Raw genomic sequence first — 18,017 nt, 5'->3', positions numbered from 1 at the left:
TGTTCATTTCCCAGAGTTAGGTGTCTCTCACGTTCTGTAAACTTCACTGATATTTCCCACTCAATTTCTCTCCTTTCCCCTATAATCTCCTTCACTATTTTTTTAATATTTCCCATATGAGTGAAACGATATGATGATTGTCCTTTTCGACTGACTTCACTCAGCATAATACTTTCCAGTTCCATCCACGTTGACGTAAATAGTGGGTATTGGTTGTTTCTAATGGATGAGTAATATTCCCTGTATATATATACCACATTTTCGTTATCCATTCATCTTTCGATGGTAACCGAGGCTCCTTCCACAGTTTACCTATTGTAGACATTGATACTGTAAACATTGGGGTGCCGGTGTTTCGGTTTTTCACTCATCTGTATCTTTGGAGACAATCCCCAGTAGTGCAATTGCTGGATACTAGGGTAGCACTATTTTTATCTCTTTGAGGAACCTCCACACAGTTTTCCAAAGTGGCTGTACCAGTTTGCATTCCCACCAACAGTGCAAGAGGGTTCCCTTTTCTCCACATCCTCTCCAACATTTGTTGTTTCCGGTCTTGTTAATTTTCCCCATTCTCACTAGTGTGAGGTGGTATCTCATTGTGGTTTTGATTTGTATTTCCCTGATGGCAAGTGATGCAGAGCATTTTCTCAAGTGCATGTTGGCCATGTCTATGTCTTCCTCTGTGAGATTTCTCTTCATGTCTTTTGCCCATTTCATGATTGGATTGTTTGTTTCTTTGCTGTTGAGTTTAAGAAGTTCTTTATAGATCTTGGAAACTAGCCCTTTATCTGATATGTCATTTGCAAATATCTTTTCCCATTCTGTAGGTTGTCTTTTAGTTTTGTTGACTGTGTCTTTTGCTGTGCAAAAGCATTTATCTTGATGAAGTCCCAAGAGTTCATTTTTGCTTTTGTTTCCCCTGCCTTCATACATGTCTATTGCAAGAAGTTGCTGTGGTCAAGTTCAAAACGCCTGTTGCCTGTGTTCTCCTCTAGGATTTTTAAAAAATATCTGAAAATTTTATTTTATTTTATTATTTTTTAAGATTTTATTTATTTATTCATGAATGACAGAGAGATAGAGAGAGAGAGAGAGAGAGAGAGAGAGGCAGAGACACAGGCAGAGGGAGAAGCAGGCTCCATGCCGGAAGGCTGACGCGGGACTTGATCCCGGGACACTTTCACGGGACTCCAAGATCACGCCCTGGACCAAAGGCAGGCACTAAACCGCTGAGCCCCCAGGGATCGCCTCCTCTAGGATTTTGATGGATTCTAGTCTCACATTTAGATGTTTCATCTATTTTGAGTTTATCTTTGTGTATGGTGTAAGAGAATGGTCCAGTTTCATTCTTCTGCATGTAAATGTCCCATTTTCCCAGAACCATTTATTGAAGTGACTATCCTTTTTCCAGTGGATGTCTTTCCTGCTTTGTCGAGTGTTAGTTGACCATAGAGTTGAGGGTCCATTTCTGGATTCTCTATTCTGTTCCATTGGTCTATGTGTCTGTTTTTGTGCCAGTACCACACTGTCTTGATGACCACAGCTTTGTAGTACAACCTGAAATCTGGCATTGTGATTCCCCTGACTCTGGTGTTCTTTTTAAATATTCCCCTGGCTATTTGGAGTCATTTCTGATTCCACATAAATCTTAAGATGATTTGTTCCAACTCCCTGAAGAAAGTTCATGGTATTTTGATGAGAATTGCATTAAACTTGTAAATTGCCCTGGGTAGCATAGACACTTCCACAATATTAATTCTTCCAATCCATGAGCATGGAATATTTTTTCATCTCTCTGTGTCTTCCTAAATTTCTCTCAGAAGTGTTCTGTAGTTTTTAGGGTATAGATCCTTTACCTCTTTGGTTATCTTTATTCCTAGGTATCTTCTGCTTTTGGGTGCAATTTAAATGGGATTGACTCCCTAATTTCTCTTTCTTCAGTCTCGTTTGTAGTGTATAGAAATGCCACTGACTTCTGGGCATTGATTTTGTTTTCTACCATACTGTCGAATTGCTGTATGAGTTCTAGCAATCTTGGGGTGGAGCCTTTTGGGTTTTCTACATACAGTATCATGTCATCTGCAAAGAGGGAGATTTTGACTTGTTCTTGGCCAATTTGAATGCCGTTTATTTCTTTTTGTTGTCTGATTGCTGAGGCTAGGACTTCTAGTACCTTGTTGAATAAGAGTGGTGAGAGTGGACATCCCTGTTGTGTTCCTGATCTTAGGGGAAAGGCTCCCAGTGTTTCCCTATTGAGAATGATATTTGCTGTGGGCTTCTCATAGGTGGCTTTTAAGATGCTGAGGAATGATCCCTCTATAGCTACACTCTGAAGAGTTTTTATCAGGAATGAATGCTGTATTTTGTCAAATGCTTTGTCCGCATCTATTGAGCCGATCATATGGTTCTTGTTTTTTCTCTTGTTGATGAGACCCATCATGTTGATCATTTTATGAGTGTTGAACGACTCTTGCATCCTGGGGAAAAATCCTACTTGGTCATGGTGAATAATCTTCTTAATGTACTGTTGGATCCTATTAGCTAGTATCTTGTTGAGAATTATTGCATTTGTGTTCATCAGGGGTATTGGTCTATTTTGGTGGGGTCTTTGGTTTTGGAAATAAGGTGATGCTGGCCTCATCAAACAAGTTTGGTAGTTTTCTGTCCCTTTCTATCCTTCTGAACAGTTTTAGTAAAATAGGTATTATTTCTTCTTTAAACATTTGATAGAATTCCCCTAAGAAGCCATCTGGCCCTGGACTTTTACGTCTTAGGAGGTTTTTGATGACTGTTTCAATTTCCTCCCTGGTTATCAACCTGTTGAGGTTTTCTATTTCTTCCTGTTCCAGTTTTGGTAATTTGAGGTTTTCCAGAAATGCATCCATTTCTTCTAGATTGCCTAATTTATTGGCATATAGCTGCTCATAATATGTTTTTAAAATCGTTTGTATTTCCTTGGTGTTGGTAGTGATCTCTCCTTTCTCATTCATGATGTTATTAATTTGAGTCTTCTCTCTCTTCTTTTTAATAAGGCTGGCTAATTGTTTATCTACCTTATTGATTCTTTCAAAGAACCAACTGCTGGTTTTGTTGATCTGTTCCTCAGTTCTTCTGGTCTCTATATCATTAGTTCTGCTTGAATCTTTATTAACTCCCTTCTTCTGCTGGGTGTAGGATCTATTTGCTGTTTTTTCTCTAGGTCTTTTAGGTGTAAGGTGAGCTTTTGTATTTGAGTTCTTTTCAAATCTTGGATGGCTGCTTGTATTGTGATGTATTTCCCCCTCAGCACTGCTTTTGCTGTAACCCAAAGATTTTGAATGGTTGTATCTTCATTCTCATTAGTTTCCATGAATCTTTTTAATTCTTCCTTAATTTCCTGGTTGACCCTTTCATCTTTTAGCAGGATGGCCCTTACCTCCACGTGTTTGAAATCCTTCCAAACTTCTTGTTGTGATTGAGTTCTAATTTCAAGGCATTATGGTCTGAGAATATGCAGGGGATGATCCCAATCTTTTGGTATTTGTTCATACCTGATTTGTGACCCATTACATGGTCTATTCTGGAAAAAGTTCCATGTGCACTTGAGAAGAATGTGTATTCAGTTGCATTTGAATGTAAAGTTCTGTAGATATCTGTGAAATCCATCAGGTCCGGTGTATCATTTAAAGCTAAGAGACTCATTTTGGACCTAAGGACAACTACAGCATGAAAATGAAAGGTTGGAGAACCATTTACCATTCAAATAAACCTCAAAAGAAAGCTGGGGAAGCAATCCTAATATCATATGCTGAGTGAAATAAGTCAATCGGAGAAGGACAAATCAGTCTAATATGTAGTAAATTAGATGGTGATAAGTGCTAAACTAAATTCTTCAGTTAGCTTAGCTAAGCAAAGGAAGGGGTGACAAGGATGCATTTCAGACAGAGAGTGAATATAGATTATGGGGACAGAATTTTAATATGGCTGTAGGTCAAGGATATAAAGGTGGAGAGAAGCCAGAGTCTAGGGAGAACATGGAAGGGTTGAAGCAAGGACTTATATACTACAAAAAATTTAGAATTAACCTCATAAGCACTGAGGAGCCATATAATCCCTAAAAGCAACATTTGGACAGGTGGGAGACTTCCATGGTGCCCACCTCTCAGGGGTTCTTGGGATGTTTTTGATGACTGCTTCAATTTCCTCCCTAGTTATTGGCCTGTTCAGGTTTTCTATTTCTTCCAGTTCCAGTTTTGTTAGTTTGTGGTTTTCCAGAAATGCTTCCATGTCTTCTAGATTGCCTAATTTACTGGCATTTAGCTGCTCCAGTTCGATCCCATTAGAATGTAAGGTCCATAGGGCAGTGATTTTTCTACACAGCTGTACCCTGTACTAATATAGCACCTATTACATCATAGGTTTTTGATAAAATATTCACTGAATAAAGTTCAGCAGATGATAGCCATAAATTCACCTATGTAGTTGGGACTGTAAATACACGTGGTGCTGACGAGCTGATTTATTTTTTTTCTTTGGTACCAAACTGCTTTAATTACTACAGTTTTTTATGGTTGATGTATGGTCCCATACTTCTGACTTGTGTCCTTGCTGTTCCTTCTGCCTGGCATTAGTTTCCCCCTCCCGGTTCAATGTGGGAAACGCTGCTTACTCTTCAAGTCTCATGTCAAGCTCCACCTTTTTGTAAAATTTTTCTGCTTCTGCAGTGCTGAATTAGATGGCCCTCCTCCATTTTCTCATACTCTCTCTGTCATTGTATTTATCACTCTGTGACTTGGTCATCTATTAATACACCTTCTTCCCTTAGTAAATTGTAACTACTTTGAGGGATCAGGATTGATGTTGGTATCCATAGTGCCTAGCACAGTGCCTGGAATTCAGTAGGAGCAGCTGTAATCAGAGCTCAATTTAAATCCAACTATGGAAGGAGCCTCAGTGTCCATCAAAAGATGAATGGATAAAGAAGATGTGGTTTATGTATACAATGGAATATTACTCAGCCATTAGAAATGACAAATATCCACCATTTGCTTCGACGTGGATGGAACTGGAGGGTATTGTGCTGAGTGAACTAAGTCAATCGGAGAAGGACAAACATTATATGGTCTCATTCATTTAGGGAATATAAATAATAGTGAAAGGGAATAGAAGGGAAGGGAGAGGAAATGAGTGGGAAATATCAGAAAGGGAGAGGGAACACGAAGACTCCTAACTCTGGGAAACAAACGAAGGGGGGTGGAAGGGGAGGAGGGCGGGGGGTGGGGGTGACTGGGTGGCAGGCACTGAGGGGGGCACTTGAGGGGATGAGCACTGGGTGTTATTCTGTATGTTGGCAAATTGAACACCAATAAAAAGTAAATTTATTATTTAAAAAAATAAAAATAAAAAAATTCAGAAAATAAAAAATAAATTTATATAAATAAATAAATAAATCTTAGTTTCCTCACTCACAGCCGATGGTGAGAGGCCCCATCAGTAACATAGTAATGACTTCCTTGAATTGCCATGATACATATAGGGGCCTTGATCTGGACCTTCCTATCATCCAGAGCTATGAGTAAAAATTTGCATTTCTAAACCAGCCATCTGTTATATTTTTGCTATAGCTGAATAGAAGAAAAATATGCCCAAAAAAGGTTTATTTTGCCTTACTACTCATGATCAAAACTTATAGGTTTGAAATGGCTCTAGGGTATTGAGGATGGATAGCATTACAATATAGCATAGTTTCCAACATGAGATAATCAGTAAACATTTTGCTTAATTCAAATTTTCTTTTTTTATAATAAATTTATTTTTTATTGGTGTTCAATTTGCCCACATACAGAATAACACCCAATGCTCATCCCGTCAAGTGCCCCCCTCAGTGCCCGTCACCCATTCACCCCCACCCCCCGCCATCCTCCCCTTCTACCACCCCTAGTTCGTTTTCCAGAGTTAGGAGTCTTTATGTTCTGTCTCCCTTTCTGATATTTCCCACACATTTCTTCTCCCTTCCCTTATATTGCACTGTTGGGGATTTACCCCAAAGATACAGATGCAATGAAACGCCAGGACACCTGCACCCCGATGTTTATAGCAGCAATGTCCACAATGGCCAAACTGTGGAATGAGCCTAGGTGTCCTTCGAAAGATGAATGGATAAAGAAGATGTGGTTTATGTATACAATGGAATATTACTCAGCCATTAGAAATGACAAATACCCACCATTTGCTTCAACGTGGATGGAACTGGAGGGTATTATGTTGGGTGAAATAAGTCAGTCAGAGAAGGACAAACATTATATGTTCTCATTCATTTGGGGAATATAAATAATAGTGAAATAATAGTGAAAGGGAATAGAAGGGAAGGGAGAAGAAGTGGGTGGGAAATATCAGAAAGGGAGACAGAACATAAAGACTCCTAATTCTGGGAAAAGAACTAGGGGTGGTGGAAGGGGAGGAGGGCAGGGGGTGGGGGTGAATGGGTGACAGGTACTGAGGGGGGCACTTGACTGGATGAGCACTGTGTGTTATTCTATATGTTGGCAAATTGAACACCAATAAAAAATAAATGTATTATTAAAAAGAAAAAAGACATCAGGGCAAGCCCACACCTCTAGTTTTCTGGGGTTCATGCAGGCCCCACAATGACACCCACTGTGGGGTTCATGCAGGCCCTGAATTCTCCCTGCCATCTAGAATAGATGTGTGTCCAGTGCACACCTTTTTTGAAAACTGGAATCATTTCCAGGAATAGAAGCCAAGCCCTCTCTGAGCTCCTTCCTGCTGGGGCTGGGCCTTGCCATTTTCTTTAACCAGAAATGATGGAGCTCTGCCCAAGAGAGATGCTAGAGCAGTAAAACCTTCAAATTCCACTCTCCTTCCCAGCTTCACTTCCCTCCTTCTCTCTAGGCTCTTCCTCAGGCAACCCCAAGCCAACACAATTCCTTTCCTTCTTTCTAGAGCTACCTGGGGCTAGAACCAGTTTTGGACTATCCCAGAGGGCACTGAGGCTCAGCATTCAATGTGAAAAGGTTCACATTGCCTTGGGCAGAGCTTGCCTATAACCTCAGTGGGAAGGGTGAGTCCAGGCCTTGGGGCTGGTTCAGGCAGAGGAGTCTGGGGGGAAAATGAAGCAAGCAGGATCCATCCCAAAAGAAGTATCTTGGCTGTCCTGAGAAGGAGAGCATGAAGGTGCATGATGAGGCCTACAGATGACTGTTAAATTTTACCACACAGGAAACAATTGGATATGATGGCAGAACAGTGGCAGGTGGGTGTGAGGATGGGTCTCCAGCAGCATCATTGGGCCCCACAGGTTGGCTGAGCAGACAGCCCTTCATGGAACAGAAAGGCCTCATGGGGCTCCCAGGGCAACTCCTCATTCAAGGAGGCAGTCTTGTACTTTAAAAACTTGTATTCATGCATGTAGAAGTGGTAGATTTTTTTTAAGACCTATTAGCTAGTAGGCACTCATAACTTGTGGGATTGTAAAAGCACACAAGGCAAAAGCATTGTGTGTAGCAAGCAGGAGAAGAAACTATTAGGTAATCCCAGCCAATTCTCTTTTCTATTCCTGTCCTAAAAATGCTTGCAATCTCTCTGCAGAGTTCAGCCTACAAGAGAAACTTATACTCATGGAAGACCTTAAGTACTTATAACAACAGACACAATGACAAACAATCATGTGCAAACATGGGTGCTGCTTAAAATAGATGGGAAACTACTTGGGAATTTTGTTGTGACTTAGATGTTCAAGTTAAAAAGGCACAGGCTTTCCTTAGGTATGCACTTTGTATTAAAAGATGTCAGACTGGGATGCCTGGGTAGCTCAATTGTTGAGTATCTGCCTTTGGCTCAGGGTGTGATCCTGGAGTCCTGGGATCCAGTCCCACACTGGACTCCCTGCATGGAGCCTGCTTCTCCCTCTGCCTATGTCTCTGCCTCTCTGTGTGTGTGTCACTCATGAATAAATAAATGAAATCTTTAAAAAAAAAAAAAAGATGCCAGACTTTTATGAAGAAATGTCTCAAGAGGAAAGAAAATGCACTTTTCAATATTAATCAAAAGTTTATTCTTGACTCTAAAGACAAATGTAATAAGAACATATAGATCCTAAGCACTGAAGGATGTGGACAGCTGGCACAAAATCATCACTACCCTGCAGGTATCCACCATGTTGTTCTGCTAAATCAGTTTGGGTGGAGGAAGAACCTGTATCTTCTTGAGTCCTGACTGAGTGACCCTCATGATGTTTTGCTGCTTAAATTCTCTCTTGTCTGTAAACTGCTTTGGCACTGACCCTGGCATCACAGCTCAGAGTATTCCTCAATGGTCTCCTTCCTTACATGTGTGCATATTCCTGAATGAGGATTTTACTCACTCTGTACTCAAAACATCTTTGTTAGCAGCGTGGGTGTGGATCTGATGGCCTGAACTTGATGCTGAGGCTGATATTCTTGTTTCTCTGTTCACCCATGCTTCTAACTCCTCTGTTCTTCCTTCTTCAGGTTACTCCACTGGTCAGCAGTGTAATGTAGCCAGTCCTATCCCTTCACACCACATTACCCACATCCTTCACCTCTGCTCTGCCATGCCAGAGGGTGTTATATGCAGCAGGTGCCATGACCATTGAAAAGGCCTTGGGAGAAGGCACACTGCTGAGGGTGGTTTCTGTGGTCAGGGAACCCTGAAGACAGCATCCAGTACCCCAGTGAGCATTGCACTGAGTGGGGACTGTGGCAGCTGCCATATCTCCTTCATCAATCCATTGCAAGGAATTGGGTATGAGGAGGAGGACTCAGCTCCCACTGGGGTGGTGAGGACCACTGACATACTTGCCACTATTCTCATTTCACCAGTGTGGTACTGTGGGATGTGCCCAAGTAGTGGCAGTCATGCAAAACCTGTATAACTGTGAAGGAGATGCAGGTTAGCTGATACGACTTCACCATCATGCCTGCATCCAAGAGTTCCGCATGAATCTCAAGAAGTTTGCCAAAATCATATGTAACCTGGAAAAGTGGTTCCATATCATCAGAGCAAGCTGAACAAGGATCTCAGCACAAGTGCATTCTGAGAGGAATGACTCCTGCAGAATATCTGGGAGATTATCCATGAAAATCCCCCAGAAGAAGTGGGTGTGTGAACCCATCATATCCTAGGTCTCTAGCCTTGACCCTTGATTGCATGACTTCTAAGAACTTAGGAACACCTTGAACAAGGGTCTCTCTGACATCAGGAAACATGTTCCACTAAAAAACCTGTCTACATCAGTGAGAAGATCCTCAATGACAAGGTAATCTCTCTGCAGATGGGAATCACCAGACAGTGTTTGCAGGACACCCTTGGTGTTCAGAATGAAGATGATTTGGAGTAGTGTCTGAATACCTGCTGTTGTTTCTTTGGAATGGGTGATGAATCTCTCTAGAGGGTGGCACAGAGTCTGGGATTCCCATGAAGGAGTACAGCACCATAATGAAATCCTTAGATCTGTACCCTCTCTATAAAATGAACTGGAGACTGACTTCATGACTTCTTCACTAGTGAAGTATTCCTTAGCCTTCTTAGGTACATCCACTTCTTGGGTGACCATGTCATTCTCTGCTTTAGCTGACTGAAGAAATGATGCACCCTTGAATTAGATGCCAAGGAAATGAAGACCATCCTGAGGAAATCCTTTCTTCCAGAGCTAACCACTTGGACATAGTCCAATAAGTTCATTCTCAAGTGGAAGTCAGGTTGCCTTCAGATCCTCTTCCAGGAGGATACAGTTTTTTCTCCACTAGAAAGGAATGGATTTAACCTAACACTTTCTTTTATCTCTAAGAGTATTAGTTTTTCTTGAAAGCAATTTTTAAAATGATCTGTCTTCCTAAACCCAATCCTAATGCACTGTTCCCTTGAAAAATAACTATTTGTTAAGTCATTAAATAAGTTATCTGGGTTTAGAATATAGAAATTTTGTTTTAAGTTGCAAATTGTCATGTATGTCTGGAGCAGTCTTTTTCATCTCAGAGCCTATGGCAACAGCAAGCACATCAAAACTACTCAGCACTAGTTTCGTGAAGTGCACTCCCCACATGCCACAGAAGATGTCCACCTCCCTAAAGCTAGTTAGAGTTGAGGATCAGACAGGAGGATGGAGAAACTCTACCAGCATCACCCCAGGGTGGGGGAAAAACATGGAATTTCAGGGTAAAGGGGCATGGAGACCTACACAATTGAAGCCAATGATGTATAACAGTGGGAGATAATACATTTTTGTTTGTTTGTTTATTATTAAAATAATAATAATAAAATAAATAATAAAATAAAATAAAATAATTTTTTATAAATTTACTTTTTATTGGTGTTCAATTTGCCAACATATAGAATAACACCCAGTGCTCATCCCGTCAAGTGTCCACCTCAGTGCCTATCACCCAGTCACCCCCACCCCCCTCCCACCTCCCCTTCCACCACCCCTGGTTCATTTCCCAGAGTTAGGAGTCTTTATGTTCTGTCTCCCTTTCTGATATTTCCCACTCATTTTTTCTCCTTTCCCCTTTATTCCCTTTTACTATTTTTTATATTCCCCAAATGAATGAGACCATATAATGTTTGTCCTTCTCCAATTGACTTATTTCACTCAGCATAATACCCTCCAGTTCCATCCACATCGAAGCAAATGGTGGGTATTTGTCATTTCTAATGGCTGAGTAATATTCCACTGTATACATATACCACATCTTCTTTATCCATTCATCTTTCGATGGAAAGAGAAAATCTTAAGCAGGCTCCATACTCAGCACAGAGCCCAATGCAGAAAAAAAATGCTGCAATTCTACAAAGAGAAAAGCCACCACTTTTTCTAAGGAAGGAGGTACAGAGACTTGAATCTGGGCGATATATTTGAGGATATGGTGAGGGGAGAGATTGGCTTAAGGAAGCTACCATAAAGTATTATAAGCATCAGAATGCAAAATTGGAACTTTTAGAAGTCTACTACAGTGAGGGACATCCCTGGCTTAAAGGTGCTCAGGTGATGACGAACTGGGGCAGAATCCCAAGTGGACAGCATGGTCTCAGGATCCCCAGGGTCACAAGAAGAAGGGGGTGTCTGAGTGTAGCAGAGCTCCCAGGCACTGGACTGGGGTAGCTGGCTGAAAACAGCAGATCTAGGCACCGCGTTTCTGCTTGGTGTTACCATAAACTGCAAACAGCTGCGCCGTCCCGGACTGCTTTCCTGGGAGGGGCCCAGCAAAAGGCAGAATCATGGTGAGACCCCCCCTTCCTCCCCCAGGAGGAACTATGCAAGTCTATGCCTCAGGAGTCTGTAAAATTTGGAGACTTGAAACTCAGGTGCCTGAGATAAAAAAAAAAAAAAAAAAGCTCAGTCACAGGGCGTGTGAACAGAGTAGGGATATGACCTCTCACTCACTGGACAGTGGGGATATGACCTTTCAGATACAGGGCTATAGACCCTGGTGCCTCCATATTCCTCCCCTCATCCGTGCTGAAAATCTTCAGGGAGCAAAACAGTGCCACACAGTGGAATCCAGAGCCGATTACATTGAGCCTGGCCTCCTGGCAAGGGAGGTGCATTTCCACAAGTACTGAGGCATTTGAGAATCAGTGCAACAGGCCCCTCCCCCAGAAGACCAGCAGGAACAACTGCTTAGTACCAAGTTTGCCAATCATAGAGAATTGAAAACTTCAGCTCTTGGGGAAAACAGTGTATAGTATTTGTGGGTTTTTTCCTTCTTCCTTTAATCTTTCAGTTTTCTTTTTTTCCCCCAGCTATTTTCTTATTTTTTCAATTTTTTTTTTATTCTTTGTGTTTTTATTTATTGTATTTTATTTTACTTTGGTTTTGTATATATATGCTGTTCTTTCTTTCCTATTTTAGTTTCTAATTTCTTTAAATAAGCAGACCAAAATAAAACCAAGATCTAGTATTTTGTTTTGTTCTGTTTTGTATCTGCCTTGATTTTTCCTATTTTGTTTTGTTTTTGTTTTCTTCTAGTTTGGTTATTTTTTTCTGTTGTTGGTAGTGGTGGTATTGTTTTCTTTTCTTTCTCTTCTTTTTGTACATAATGATCAGACAGAAATTCAACAGAAAGGAAAGAACAGGTGGTAATACTCACAGTCAGGAATTTAATCAATACAGATATAAGTAAGATGTTGGAACTAGAATTCCAAACAATGATTATAAAGTAGCTAGCTGTAGGAAGGAGTCCAAAATGGCAGAGGAGTAAGAGACCTTAGTTTTGTCTGGTCCCAGAAATTCAGCTATTGAATCATTCTGAACACCTGCAAACTCAAGCAGAGATCTAAGAAAAGAATTGCTCCAATTCTACAAATAGAAAACTGACAGAGAAGTGAATCCGAGGTGATATATGGGAAGAAAAACTGTGGGGGAAATGGAGCCTCTATAAGCAGACTACCAGGAAGTGACATAGCACTAGAGCACAAAAGCAGAACTTTTAGAAGTCTGCTCCAGTGAGGGATGTTCCTGCCTGAAAGGTGCTGAGGTGCTGAAAGGAGGCAGAATCTTAGGTGGGACAGTGGTCTCAGGATCCCTGGGATCACAGAAAGAACAGTGGTGCCTGAGTGTGGCAGAATTCCCAGGAATGGGAGCAGGGAGCCTGTCTGTAATCAGTAAGCCCAGGAGTGGGCATTCAGCTAGGTGTTGCCATAAACAAGGAACCGGAGCAGGGTCCAGTGACCGCCCTCCCAGCAGGGGCCCAGCAAGCCTCAAAGATTCTGAGAGACTGCCCACCCTCCCCCCGACTCCCAGGAGGAGCGGCAGGGGTGTGTAATGCAGGAGTCTGCAGGGTTTCCAGAGTTGAGCTAAGTCACATGCCTGAGAAAGAAATGCTCGGTCACAGGCTGTGTGAGCACGGAGTGCTGACCGAGACCAGGGAGATGGGAATGATTGACTGCTTTTCCCTGAGGGTGCTGAGGAGTCTGGGGGCGGGGCGGGGGAGAGTGAGCTTTTGGCTCCAGGGCTGGAGATTGGGAGGCCACCATCTTTATTCTCATCCTCTAAAGTGGCACAGAAAGCCTTCATGGAACAAAGACACGTAGAGCAATAGGAAGCAGATTACCTACCCTGGCCCCCTGGCAAGGGAGGTGCAATTCTGCTTGGGCCAAGACCCCTGAGAATCAGTACAACAGGCTCCTCCCCCAGAAGATCAACAAGACCATCTGGCTAAAACCAAGTTTACTGATTACACAGAACTACAGAACTTCAGCTCTAGGGGTAAATAGTATATAGAATTCATGGGTTTTTTTCCCATGATTCTTTACTCTTTCCATTTTAATTTTTTTTCTCTTTCCTTGTCAACCAACTTCTTATATTATCAACTCTTTTCTTAAGTCTTTTTTAACTTTCATTTTCCAGTTACATGCTATCCTTTCATTGTATTTAATCTTATTTTTGTATATATATAAATTTTTCTTTCTTCAGAATCTTGGGATTCAGTTACTTCTAACAAACAGACCAAAATACACATAGAATCTAGTGTAGTATTCTGTTCTCTTTACCTGTCTTATTATATTCTCATTTCTTTTTAAAGTCTTTTTTGGGATGCTAGGGTGACTCAGTGGTTGAGTGTCTGCCTTTGGCTCAGGGCGTGATCCTGGGATCCAGGATAGAGTCCCACATCAGGCTCCCTGAGCAAGCCTGCTTCTCTCTCAGCCTATGTCTCTGCCTCTCTCTCTCTCTCTCTCTCACACACACACACAAATAAATAAATCTTTTAAAAAATAATAAAACAATCCTTTCAATGCATTTATTTTTATTTTTAGTTTAGTTTTTCTTTCTTTACAATTTTGGAATGTAGTTTCTTCTAACAAACAGACCAAAGTAAGCTCAATATTTAGTGTATTGTTCCATTCTGATAGCCTGTTTATATTCTTTCTTTTTTCTATTTAAATTTTCATTTTTACACTTATATACTATTATATACTATTGTATTGTCCTATGTTCTACTTAGACTCCAAAAGAATATGAATGCCAAATCCTACTGTCCTTTTCCAAACCTGGTCCCATTAGAAGATCCCCAGAGTCCCTTCTGCCATGGGAGGTGACAGGAGGAAATGTTCACCTTGGATATGAGCTCTCAGTAAATACCTAAATCTATAGATGCCTTTAACTGGTTCTTCCTAACTTCCAGAAGTATGAAATATAAATTTCTGTTCATAAGCCTTGAGTCTGTGGAATTTGTTAGGGCCTGAACAGATGAAAAAAGTGTCCAACTAAGGATTGTTTTGCATTGCTATCATTATGAAAACTCAGAGTTTTAAAATAACTCTATGGTATGAATGGCTAATTTCCATGATAACATGACTTAGTTTCCAATTGTAGTCATCTAGTACACATTCTGCTTACTTCAAATTTTCTTACAACATTCACATTTTAAAAATGAAGAAGAAAAGAGACATCTTCAGATAATTGTACTCTCTTCTTCACAGAGGTTGGCATGAGCATCTGGATGAAATCTCTGCTCTCCACTTACCAGCTTTACTGCTCAGTTCTCCAAGTTCAAAGCCAGTATCCCATCATTGCACATGCATAGTTTCTTCACTCACCAGCTCCAAAGAAAAAATAGGTTTCTGATGTCAGAGGTCACACATATTTCCACTAACACAACAGAAAATGCTGAATCTCATGAAGTATCCTCAGAGCCTCGGACACAGAAACATTGCACAGACCTGTCCTCCCTGAAATGCAGGCCCTGGATGCTCCTGAGCTCACCGCACAGACAAGAGGTTGGAGAGCTTAAGTCCTGCCTAGGTAGAGCGTGAAAATAACAGGAAGAATGATAGCTTTTGACTTGGGCCCCTCCCTCCAGAAGAGTTGGCTGATAGTTGTAGGCCCATATTTATAGGATGTGAAAGAGAAACTGTTGTTTCTCAACAGAACAAGCAGTTCCAGGAAAAGAATCATGAAGATCGTGTGACTTCAGTGGCTCAGGCTGCAGGGGAGGGCAAGAGAGACACTGCAGCCATGAGAAGCAGGTCTCTGATGACCCTGTGTGGTCATCTAGCCAAGACTCCCATGGGAGCCCTGGGGATAGACAAGAAAGCTGTGAGCAAGTTTCCAAAGCTTCCAGTGAATGAGAGAATTACTTCCCAACAGGAAGAAGAAGGACTCACTTTTCTGTGTCTTTCTGTTTCTTTCATTTTTAGGGGCCCTGTTGCTGGCTGCCACCTCACCAGACTTGGGCATAGATTTCCCTGGTAGGTTATGGGAACAACTTATGAACAAAATACCAGGAGAGGCTCTGTGGAAACTTGGTAATATACCAAGGAAGGGGACACAAGCAAGGAGAAGGGTGCCTAGATTCTAAGATTTATGTGGAGGATTAAAAGGAACATACCAAAATTTCTTTAGAAGGACAGGAGGAATTGCTGTATCAGACAAGATTTATTTCCATGTTATATAGTATCTAAGACAGTTGGGTGCTAGCACAGGAGTAGACCATCTGACCCACAGAAAAGGACACAGAGCCCTGTATAGGATTCAGACATGTGGGGAGTTCTGAGACATGGGAGAAGCACATGGAATGTCAAGGATATAGAAGGCACCATCTAGTAAATGGAGCAGACTAACCGGTTCTCCATATGGACAGAGGTTACTGAATCTCTGTTTACATCATTTATGATAATCAACTCCTTATCGATTTAAGATCTAAATTTCAAGTGGAAACTGTAGAAAGAAATATAGCTGCTCTTATAGAAAGATTATTTAAATGAGATGATACCTGTATAAAGATAGCAAGACGACAGCTGTATAAAACAGACTGACCAATGTGATACCTTTGACTCTATAAAAATGAAAAGTTTCTCTTTATGGAATCAAATGTAAAAAAAGTCTAAAAATATTCACAAATCTGGAGAAGCTATTTGCACAAATGTAGTCATCTAAGGATCAATGGAAGGAAGGATTTTAAGATTCCAAAAATCACTAGGGAAAAGGGAAAAAATTCGGCTTGGAAGTCGGCAAAAGATGAACAGAACTTTCTCAAAAAAAAAAAAGAAAGAAATATGTTTGGGCCATAAAAATAGAGAAAATACTGCACATTACTACTAAGACAAATGCATCTCTCTTCACTGTGAGATGATATTATTATTAGTTCTATTGCAAAAATTTAAAAGGTAGACAAAATCAGGTATTGGTGAGAATGTAGATTGATAGAAATCTGAAACACGGCTGCTGGGAATGTAAATCAGTACAATCACTTCGAAAAAACCATACGGCTGAATCTTATAAAATGGTACATTCATGCACCTCAGGACTCAGCATTTCCATTCCTAACACTATACCTAGGAATCGCTTTGCAAAAATGTGCAGGAGACATGTAGATGTGTGTGCCTAGCAGCAGTCTTCATGACTGTAAAAAAGGAGAGGATAGGGATCCCTGGGTGGCGCAGCGGTTTGGCGCCTGCCTTTGGCCCAGGGCGCGATCCTGGAGACCCGGGATCGAATCCCACATCGGGCTTCCGGTGCATGGAGCCTGCTTCTCCCTCTGCCTGTGTCTCTTTCTCTCTCTGTGACTATCATAAATAAATAAACATTAAAAAAAAAAAGGAGAGGATAGGCATTTATAGAGAAAAGATAAATAAGTTGAGCTACACAGTATTGAAAAACATGAGCCATACATTCTTTTAGTATAGTGTTGAGATTAAATATTAAGAACCCATAGAATACCCCTTAAATAAAGTTTCAAGAAAACTAAGCAATATATTATATAAACATGCATATGTAAGTGATAACATCACAAATAAAAGAAAGGAATCATAAACATGTACAGCATGAAATTGTTACCCAGGGGCTGTGGACTGTGAACTGGAGTGAATAGGAACACAGAGGGAGGTATATGTTGTTAGAAATGTTCTATTTCTGGGATGATTGTTCAGTGTGTAGTTGGTCATTGTATTACACAAGTAAGTAAAAGATTTAAACTAGAGAAACATCTCAGAAATAAAGAGAAAAATCTCTTTCAGATTATCGTTGCATTATTCTTCTGTGTGGAGTTGGTCCTGAATCTCTCCCTCATGCCATATTTTGGGGACATCAGAGAAATACTGTCGGTCTGACATACAGAGACAATCACTGCTATGATGGGAGAAAGACTGAGAAATCATTCAGAGAGGAAGCAGAGGACAAGAGCCTGAAATTCCAGGTAGAAACAATGGCAAGGCAAAGATGCAAGCTCACACATGAACTTGACACCTAGCTGTGGATGCAGAGGAGCACACACACACATACACACACAATTACAGCTCTCAGTAATAAGGTAGGAAATACCTCTGAGACTCAGGTACCCTGGAAGTGATGGGGCCTTTGTAGTGGGTGACAGAAAGCTCCCACTCGGGGTCTCCCCAGGGCTGGGCTGCTCCCCAGCGGTGTGTGAGAATCACTCTGGGTCTGGTGCTGTTTGGTTGGCTCTGGTCTGCAGTGTCCTCAGAACCCAGTGGGCTGGAGCCCCAGGGTCCAGACTCAGACTTGCTGCTCCTAAGTCAACACTAGGAAATCAGAAAATATGATTTATAAGAATATTGTTATGTTTTCTCTGTTTAGAGAAAAGGGAGATCAATTCTTCTTGGGTATGAATGGCTTAGGAAATCCCTTGTCTCCTAGTCCCACTCAGATAAGTACAAATCCAGTCAGTATAACATACAACCTCCAGACTCTTGTACAATGGAAATCTCCCCTGCCCTGGTGCAGCCTCTCTTCCAACTGAGTGAGACACCTGCAGTAGGGACAGGAAAAAAGTAGATGTCTCTCCTCTTTCTTCCTCCTACTGCCTCCATTACATGGAGGAGCATGGCGTAGGGGAACTACAAGAATAGGAAAGGACTCACTCAGGACGTTTGCAATCCAGTTGAATGTCTCTCAGGTAAGAGTGTCCAATGAAGGCTCATGCTGATGTCTCCATTGGGGTGATGGAGCAGGCATAGTCCAGACCTTCTAGGCTTCTACATCCTCTGTGATGTCAGAAATAGAAGGGCAGCTCCACCTCTTTCTCTTCACCCTACCCAGGAAG

General features: G+C 41.3%; 1 protein-coding gene across 1 annotated transcript in view; it reads right to left on the bottom strand.

The window, feature by feature from the left end:
- Positions 1-18,017, bottom strand: part of LOC140641090 (transcription initiation factor TFIID subunit 9-like) — a 152,151-nt gene that overhangs the window by 41,906 nt on the left and 92,228 nt on the right. The window contains 3 exon segments of the mRNA XM_072840402.1: positions 17,279-17,496; positions 17,655-17,723; positions 17,836-18,005. The gene's annotated coding sequence lies outside the window, so the exon portion shown is untranslated.

The sequence above is a fragment of the Canis lupus genome, chromosome 10 (genome assembly GCF_048164855.1).
Source record: "Canis lupus baileyi chromosome 10, mCanLup2.hap1, whole genome shotgun sequence".
NCBI lineage: Eukaryota > Metazoa > Chordata > Mammalia > Carnivora > Canidae > Canis > Canis lupus.
Note: the sequence above shows the minus strand (reverse complement) of the source record. Positions and strands in the feature narration are given on the sequence as shown.